This window comes from Capsicum annuum, chromosome 4 (assembly GCF_002878395.1).
Source record: "Capsicum annuum cultivar UCD-10X-F1 chromosome 4, UCD10Xv1.1, whole genome shotgun sequence".
NCBI lineage: Eukaryota > Viridiplantae > Streptophyta > Magnoliopsida > Solanales > Solanaceae > Capsicum > Capsicum annuum.
Genome location: NC_061114.1, coordinates 220,418,201 through 220,427,654, shown reverse-complemented (window position 1 = coordinate 220,427,654; position 9,454 = coordinate 220,418,201). Strand labels below are relative to the sequence as shown.

The 9,454-nt window shown below is 37.3% G+C and overlaps 1 protein-coding gene across 5 annotated transcripts in view; it reads left to right on the top strand.

Moving 5' to 3' along the window:
* Nucleotides 1-220: 220 nt before the first annotated feature.
* LOC107867244 (putative nucleobase-ascorbate transporter 10) overlaps nt 221-9,454 on the top strand; it is a 41,240-nt gene continuing 32,006 nt past the window's right edge. For 2 of the 5 annotated variants that reach the window (XM_047411124.1, XM_047411122.1), the window contains exons 1-2: nt 263-3,163; nt 3,246-3,374. The gene's annotated coding sequence lies outside the window, so the exon portion shown is untranslated. Of the gene's footprint in view, nt 3,164-3,245; nt 3,375-9,454 lie in introns of all 5 variants that reach the window. The other 3 variants (XM_047411121.1, XM_047411123.1, XM_016713397.2) reach the window with 3 other exon arrangements.

The following is a 9,454-nucleotide window of genomic DNA, read 5'->3' as shown; positions in this document are numbered from 1 at the left end:
AGATATTTTCTAATAGCTCTTTTCCTTAATTGTAGGCAAAACAGTTTTGTCAAACATCTCATGAATGTATAACAAACCCACGAATATATAAATATATTTTGTAAAATAGGGAGAGAGAAAACGTAAAGGGATTTTTGGATTTCTGTGGTTTACACTTTTTGTTAGGCCCAAAACAAATAGGCCGAATAGAAGCCCAAAGAAGGAAGGTGGAACGTTGTGAGGTCCGCAAAGCATAAGACTAACACCTGCCAGAAACTAACTTGTCTCTCCATTTCAACTGTTTACCGCTCATTCATACTCTACTTTTCACACTATTCCCAAGTAGAAACACCTTCGTTGCAGAGTACGTGCCTTAATTATCTGTACCTCTCTTCTAATTTCAAGTTCAATATTTTGAAATACTTAGGTCATTTTATGATGTTCATTCTAAATTAAACTAATACATGGAGTATTCTATGTTTCATTGTGAAGAAAAAATTGTGACTTTTGCTTTCATGAGCTGATTCTGAGCGAATACCTAATCAAATTGACTGCTGATGATGCTTTTTTACTATGATTTTTAGAGTATTTTTTGTAGTTTTTAAATATATATCTAAACTTAGGCGAAATTTGCTGTAACGAGCCTCAACTTTGCGGGTCCCTGTGATCCCCTTGACTATTTATTACTCCCTCCATCCCATTTGATGTGTCAGCTTTTGACTGGGCATGGAGTTTAAGAAACGAGTCATGACTTTGTAAAGTTTATAAAATTGTCCCTTTTAAAGTTTATTTTTAGTTGTCTTTTCTTATTAAGTGAGACCCGGTAAGAATAAAATAGGGACATTGCCATTAAATAGTTACCAAATAAGGAGATGTGACATTTTTTGGGATGGATTGAAAAGGAAATAGTGAAACATAAAATGAGACGAAGGGAGTATTATATTTCTGCGGCATATATTTGCCTAGCTAGACCACTGCATGAATACACACATGCTGTGTGTGAGGGTTTGAAGTGGTCTAGCTGGACAAATATATGCCGCAGAAATACGGTAATAAATAGTCGAGGGGGGTCATAGGACCCCCACAAAGTTGAGGCGTGTTACAACAAATTTCACCAATGTTTAAGTATATTTCTGATTCTTTTCCCTATGTTTATTTATTTTTTTAAAATTAAAATAATTGATGTCTGAATATAACAAAAGGATTAGGAGTAGATAGTTTGGTTCTCCTACTTTAGATCGTTTTGTTTTTATAAACGTGGTATAGGGCCAGCTCGTGCATCTTGATTAATTCCACGGGATACTTGCCACCTCTGTTCAGGTAACTTTGTCGACCAAAGCTAGGATAAATGGAAAGAAAGCACCTAGTGTTTTTATCTCTTCTACTTTAAATCTTGTTTGTTCTTTTTGAGATAGAAGGAATATTATAGTGCAAGCAGTTAGTGCATCAACCTTTACATAGATTTCGTTGTTCATTTCTTAAGGAATAAATTATAAGCACATTCTGTTTTACATATCAATTTTCTCTAATATGTGAGTCAATCTTTGGTGAATGCTAGACTCAACGAGAATTGTACACACATTTTGTTTGCCTCGAGTTATACCCGTGCCATCAAGTAGAGAGCTTTATAGACTAGTAATGTAGTTATCTGAGTTTTGTTGATTCACTATTAATTTACAGTAGATAATGAGAAGAGATAATGTAGTTATTATCCTTTTCTATCTGTTATTATATATTGCCGTGGATGTATGCTTTTATGTGGTTTGTTTGTTATATTGTTATTATGTTTGTTATTTGTTTTGAGCCGGGGGTCTATCGGAAACAGTCTCTCTACTTCATCTGAGGTAGTGGGATGGGCTGCGTACGCTTTACCCTCCCCAGACCCCACTTGATGGGAATACACTGGGTATGTTGTTGTTGTTGTTGTTACAACGTTGAATCACATACCCAGAGCGTAGTGGATGAAGACATCAAGACGTTACTTCGCACACTTTCTGTTCCTGCTAACTCATAATGTTTCCATCCCAATATGTTTGACTCACGTCGTATGTCTCTCTATAAGGTGCACGTAACATGTATAAGAACCCGTTTTGAGTACTATTCGTGTGCGGGAATATGGTAACTTTTTAATCTGCAGTATTTAACTTAGATTGATTGACGAACTGCATTTTTGCTTGTCTACAATCCAATAAAAGAAATGTTATTGGTTGGAATAAAGTAGGTATCGATATAGAATTTTTGCATATTTTTATATCAGCTTAGTTCCATTTGGAACTTTTTATAGTTCTTGTCAAAGCAATTAATTTTTTGCTTCGAGAATATTTCCAGAAACATATTAGAGAACATATTCAAATATTTCCTGATTGTTCTTTATTTCTTCCCCTTTTTTTAGCAAAATGGGGAGAGATTCGGATGCGTAGTTGTCAGAGGTCTTCGTACGTTTTCTAATTTTGAGTGTTAAGCATAAAAACACTGCAATTTGTTACTGTTTATAATCTATTACCAGCTGTCCTTTGCACTCATCATACGGCCGAGATCTGCTCGAGCACAAATTCGTCGATATACAATGCACGTGTTCACTTGTGGGAATAAAGTGTATTCGGTCTATACACATGTACTTTTCCCCAACTTAGGTTTCCCTCGAAGATGTCGCCGTCGTCTTCACTTTCAGAGAGAACAGGCCTGCAAGGAAATGTTTCCGCACAAAGTGGCAGTCCAATTCCACGTGCTTCCTACGCTCATGAAAGGCCAGATTTCAAGCGATATGGATAGCTGCTTGGCTATCTAAATGAATCAGAGATCGGGAGCTCCGGTGGAGATCCCATATCAAGAAGTTGATTGAGCCATGTCAATTCAGCCACGACTCTTCTCATGGAGCGATGCTCATTTGCCGAGGATAAGGAAATGGAGACCTGTTTTTTCGACTTCCAAGAAACAGGCGAGCCTCCAAGAGTGATAAAAAATCCACTGACGGATCGATGCGAATTGACACACGATCCAATCTGCATCGCAAAATAAACAACTTGACAGGAGGATCAGTTGTCAAAAATAGACCATGATTGGGATTGTTCCCGGGGTGTCGAAGAACTCGCGGTGCAGCTGAAAAATGAGATGTCCTAGGATCCTGTATATACTGAGAGAGATGTTGTACTGCATAGCAAATATCAGGTTCACTATGAGTGAGGTAATTCAATTTGGCAATAAGTTTTCTGTAACAAGTAGGATCAACCAAATTATCCCACATCGAGCTTGTAATTTTGTTGCAGTATCAAGAAGTGAAGAAACAAGTGGAAGATGGGAGCAATCATATTCAGAAAGGAGCTCCAACGTGTAATTCTGTTGAGTTATAATGAGATCATGAGGCTCCCTCAAAATCTAAATTCCCAAAAAATAATGTAAGTTTCCAAGATCCTTGATTTTAAATTCAGTATCTAGGAATGTTTTGAGTTGAGTTTGTTCAGCTAAGTTGTTGCCTGTCAAAATAGTTGTCATCCACATAAACAACAACTAAGGAATTTGAATCACCATCCTTTTTAAAGAATAAGGAGTAGTTATTAAAGAGGAAACAAATCCCTTGAAATCAGAAGTAAGCCTAGGACACCACTGGCGTGAAGCTTGTCTTAAACCATACAGAGACTTCCCAAGCTTACAAACATGATTAGGGCAAGGAGAGGGCATTCTGGGGGAAGCCTCATATATAGCTCTTCTTGTAACTCACATGACCCTAGATAGGAAGGTCTGGAAGACGCGAATTACGGCAGAGGATTAGGGCCAGTTTGGGTCGCTAGTGTAGGGATTACTTGGTGGGGGTTTTATTCCTGTTATGATTCCGTGTTACATGTTTTATTACGAATCTGTGTGCTTTCCTCTGCTTCCCTCTGTTTTATATTACTTATGGGTGCCGTATTTATGTTATGTAATCTGCTTCTGTGCTTTACTATGTGTTTGTGTGGTATCTCGTGCCTTGAGCCGGGGGTCTTTCGGAAACAACCTTTCTACTTCATCAGAGGTAGAGGTATGGACTGCGTACATCTTACCCCCCAGACCCCACTAGGTGGGAATACACTGGGTCTGTTGTTGTTGTTGTTGTTGTTTGTAACTCACCATGTAAAAATGCATTATTAAAATCCAACTGTGATATGGGCCAACCTCTTTTGACTGCTATAGATAAAATGCATCTTTTGGTGGTCATCTTCACAAAGGGGAGAAGGTTTCATTGAAATCCACACCTCCTCTTTGGATACACCTAACAATAAGTTTTGCCTTTAATTTTTTGTGATTTGTGACTCCCATCTGGCCTTTGTTTTACTTTGAACACCCACTTATAAGGTTAGTGTTTTTTCCCTTGAGATAGTTGAACTATTTCCCAACTCTTGTTAGCCGCTAAGGCTTCAAGTTCAGATGCCATAAACTGCTGCCACCTAGGGTGTATAGCAGCTTGTGCATAGGTATCGGTTCAGCCATAGTAGGAGCAGAATTAAGACCCAGTCGATTAACTGAAGAAAGTGTTTGAAAAAGGGTATGCATGGTAAGCTGTTTGTGCTCTGTAGTGGGTCTTCTAGATGGTGTTGCGATAGGTGTGGGAACAGGTGATGAGAGCCAACAGAACTAGGAGTAGCGTGAGAAGAAGGAGGAAAGGGGGATTCATGAGCACCCTCCGCGCATGTAGGTGTTGATGAATCATCAAAAGGAGTAGAAGAGGAAGAAAAATTTGGCACACTAGACTTGGAGAATGGTTCAGGGTCATAATCTACAATGTGAGGAAAAGGTGATTAAATGGTAGAAATAGGAGATGACTTGGTGTCTTAAATTCAGAGTAAGAGCTAGTGTGGAAAGGGAAATTGTTTTCATGGAAACAAACCTCTCTAGACACTACCGACTTTCCTAGAATGTAAATTCAAAAGTTCGTAACCCTTTTACCATAAGGATATCCTAAGAAAACACAAGCTACTGCCTTTGGTTCAAATTTGGACCTATGCTGGTAAGAGTAGAAGCATAACAAAGGCAGCCAAAGCTTCCAAAACTAGTGTAATTAGGTGAATGGCCAAACATAGCAGAAAAAGAGTAGAACCTTGTAAAACATAGCAGCCAAGAAGCACTCTTCCCAAAATAGGCAAGTCAGATTGAGACAAAGGAGTTCTAGAGGTTTCTAAAAGATAGCGATGATGCTTCCTCTCAACTGCTCCATTTTGCGGAGGAGTAGCAACACAAAAAGTTTGATGTATAATCCCCTTAGAATTGAACAAATCAATCGTCAAATCAATCGCTGAAGTACTTTTCCCTAATTCAAGAGCATTATCATATCTGATTTTCTTACTTTAGTGTTGAATTGTCTTTCAACTATGTCAAGGAAATACTGAAGTATGCAAAAAGAATTGCTCTTATTTTTCAAAAGATTTGTCCAGGTCCTACAACTAAAATAATTCACTTTAGTTAATAAATATTTAAAGGGACAATTTCTTAAATATACATCCAGCTAACTTTCATTGCAAAATAATGGCCCAAAAATACATTACAATTCTATAGCCAAATATCTTGCATGAAGGAAGTTTTGACTCTTCGAATCACATTAAACAGGATCCTCTTACTCGCAAAGAAAGAAAAGTTAAGATGTCTTCCTTACCACAAAGAGTGCAACTAGTAATAATGAGATTAAATATCCAATGCAGCCTTATAAAATAATTGTAGGATCCAATGCCTGAGAGAAGAATAATTGGATGATAACGAGGATCTGTGTAATTGGTCAATATAGTTCTAATAGTAACTGGGAAGCCAATACTACTGTTTATTTCGAAAATTTGATAGATGTAGCCTGTAGGGAAATAGAAGCTTTTACAAAGTGCTAACTTTCCAAAACAATCAAGTACTCGAGATAAATTCTCATGACCGCAATCACCAAAACCAGTTCTATTAAATGGTTCCACAGTAATTGGCTTTCTTTCTTTTGGCTTTAGAATTTAGTCTAAAAGAGCAGAGAGTTCCGTCCATCTTGTCGTATAACAGTGTTTACTCACCCAATATGTATATGATACACTTTCTATAAAATTATATATTATTTCATAATGATGTGTAATGATGTACATATATAATTATACATATGTGGACATCATTGTATACACATTTACAACAGAAAACACCAATAGTTTTTATGTGTAAGCAAGTAAAATTTCCGATTATAACTTTGAGCCTCTTTCATTCCTAGGAAGGAGATAAAAAAACCAAGAACAAAAAATTCCACAGTGAATCACACTTTGATACATTGATGGGATGATAGGAAAAATTCAGATGATAAAAATCCAAAACACTCTCTACACCTTGTATCTTTTATTTGCTTGAATCTGTTGAACAAAATGGAATGAACTGTGAAATCAAATGCTCATTACATAAATCAAACTATTACTCATCCCTGTAACAGAGGAATTGTTTTCGTCCTCTTATTAGACAAACAACAAGAATAAGCTAAGTCGTTTTTTTCTTCTAAGTCCTGAACAGAGTAGAATTCATCGAAGAGTGAGCTGATGAGTTTATGAAATCATCCAATCGCAGAAACTCGAAACGATAAGCTGATCTGAAGTTTGCTCCTGGTGCATTGTTTCTTGACAACAACTTTATTATTAAGTCCCTTTGTCTGAAGCACAAAGTTTCTTATCCTTCTTACTACTGTTCTCATAGTTTCATATTTGCAAAACAAAAAAGTCATCATCCATACTTGCAAAACAAAAAAAGCTAACTCAAAAATTCTAAGAAAAATCGAAATAGTAAAAGTGAAATATGAATAAACTGATAAATAAATCTGAAGAAGAAGAAAACACAAAATGGAAGGAGAAAATCGAGATAAAAAATGGTTGAAGAGAAGTGTCACATGACTTCTATGGCGGAAGAAAGCCATGGCAGAAAAGAAAGATTGAAAAAGAAAGAAAATCTAGGCTAAGAAAATAGGCTAGGGGATGAAAAGTAACTTTTGGTTCTATAAACATTGGACCATTTTTGGTAGCATCAGTTGGCTATATTTGGGAACGTAATTGAGTCAACTGTACTTTTATGTATACACTTACCCTCACGTATACATGTATTCAACCAATACTTTTTGTTTTGTATCCAACAATCGTCGTCCAATAAACAAAGATGGATACAATCATCATCCAATAAACAAAGACAACTTTGTTTATCGACGATTGTTGGATAAAAAACAAAAAGTATTGGCTGAATACGTGTACTACATAAACTAGACATTCAAAACTTATATGTTGTCCATTGATTGTGTGCTGAATTAGTAAAATACATATAAACGGAGGACAAAGAGAAAGAAATTAGAACATACACTTGACAATTGGCACATAACTTTGTACTCTTAGGATCATTGCAGATCTAAGCTGGAAACAACTATTAAAAATAGTCAAACTACACACATTTTTCTACTCTATATACGCTGCTACAATATTGCATGCATTTTACAACATTACACCAGTTAAACTGTGCTGAAGTTCTTTGTGGGACTTCTGGGACTTTTGAGTAATTAAAGATGGATCAATCCATATGCTGTGTTAAATAAAATTTTACACTGCCATTACATTTTAACATGTTATCCCAGGTCACTTTATTTCCGCAAATACCAAATTAAACAAACTTATTTTAAGGAGTTAGTTACCTATTGTTTTGTGTCATGTTTATTTTGATTTTACAGAAGTATCCCGTCTTATTTTTCGTGATTTATAGGCCAGGAAGTTTCATACACCATTGGTACGTCAAAAATAAAAGAAGTTTCATACACCATTACTGAAGGTATTGTTAGGTTGTGGAGCCTGATTAATATGTAACGTACTGTTATATATTAATGTTCACTCAGTTGGCCAGATATGCCCTGCATATGGTAGCAGATAGTAGATCTAAAATGAGTAAGTTTCTGCCAGGGGTGTCTAGCAGTGTGGTCAAAGAGTGCAGGACCACAATGCTGATTAAGGAGATGGACATATCTAGATTCATGTTGTAGTTTCAACTTTGCTCAGCTTAAGTCAGAGGGTGGGAATGGTTCTCAGTTCTTCCCGAAATCTTCAGTTCCAGCTCCGTCCTTAGTCAGTGCTCCCATGCCAAAATTCAGAGACGGCAACAGAGATAGGGCATCAGGCCCTAAACCCCAGTGTAGTGTTAGTAGTGCCCGAACCAATCCTCTTTGTCAAAAGTGTGGCCGAAACCACCAAGGTATCTGCAGAGCGGGCAGTGATATGTGTTTTGGATGTGGCAAGCCAGGCCACAGGGTCAGACAGTGTCCTCAGGTGGGTTCGCATCGCAGAGTCAGCATAATCGTCCCCCAGCTCATTCCGGTTGCCCGAATTAGCACGGTGCCTCTTCCAGTGCCACTAGTGGGCAATGCCCAAATAGACTCTATGCTCTTTAGTCCCGATAGGATTAGGAGAGTTCTCCTGATGTGGTCACTGGTACGTTACAAGTTTTTCATTTGCATGTTTATGCTTTGCTAGATCCAGGAGCTTCTTTGTCCTTTGTTACTCCATATATATAGCAGTTGATTTCGGAGTTAGTCCCTAAATTCTAACAGAGCCTTTCTTAGTCTTTACCCCAGTGGGTAAATCCATCACAGCCAGGCGGGTATACAGGAACTGCCCGGTTATGATATCTCAGAAAGTCATTTCAGCAGACTCAGTCGAATTAGATAGTCGAAGGTGTTTTTAGGTTGTACCTTTTATTCTCATTTCTCTGTGTAATTGTATATACTCCAAGTCATTAATATAAATAGCCCGTCCGCCGTGGAGGTTACCCACGGGTGTTACCACGAAATTACTTCTCTCTCTCCTCAAGAACTCTCTCTAGTTTTCTTCATCCTCTCCATAAATTTAGTGTGTGTGCACGTAAATCGATCCTAACAGGTGTGAATTTTCTCTTTTTCATGTCTTGAGACTGCCATCCAATCAAAGTTAATTTTTGGATCATGTCGTGAGATTGCCCGTCCAATCAAAGTTGATTTTTGGATCATACTCCAAATTCTGAATCCAATCCAATGGGAGTTAATTTTTGGATCGTACTTCTTCAAAGTCATGAAGCTTCTTTTGTAGGCATAGATGCAAATTTGTTTTCAAAATTATCATAATTCCCATATTATACAAAAACAACATACCCAATATATTCCCACTCTCCCCATATACTACAATAACAACATACCCAATATATTCCCACAAAGTGACAACATACCCAATATATTCTAAATATATTCCCACGAAGTGAGGTTTAAATGAAGTAGAGTCTAAAGATGATTAAGTGTATGCAGTCCCCATACATTTATTCTTTTTGATGTGGAATCTTACAGTTGTCCAGCTAGTCGGCGGCAATTTATGGGGTGTACTGAATCTCATGTCTGTCAAGTCTAATTTATGAGGTGTAGTGAATCTCATGTCTATCAACTCTATTTTTGGCTAGAGCCAAAATTATATGCAGACAACTTCAAATGGAAGGGTCCCCACCG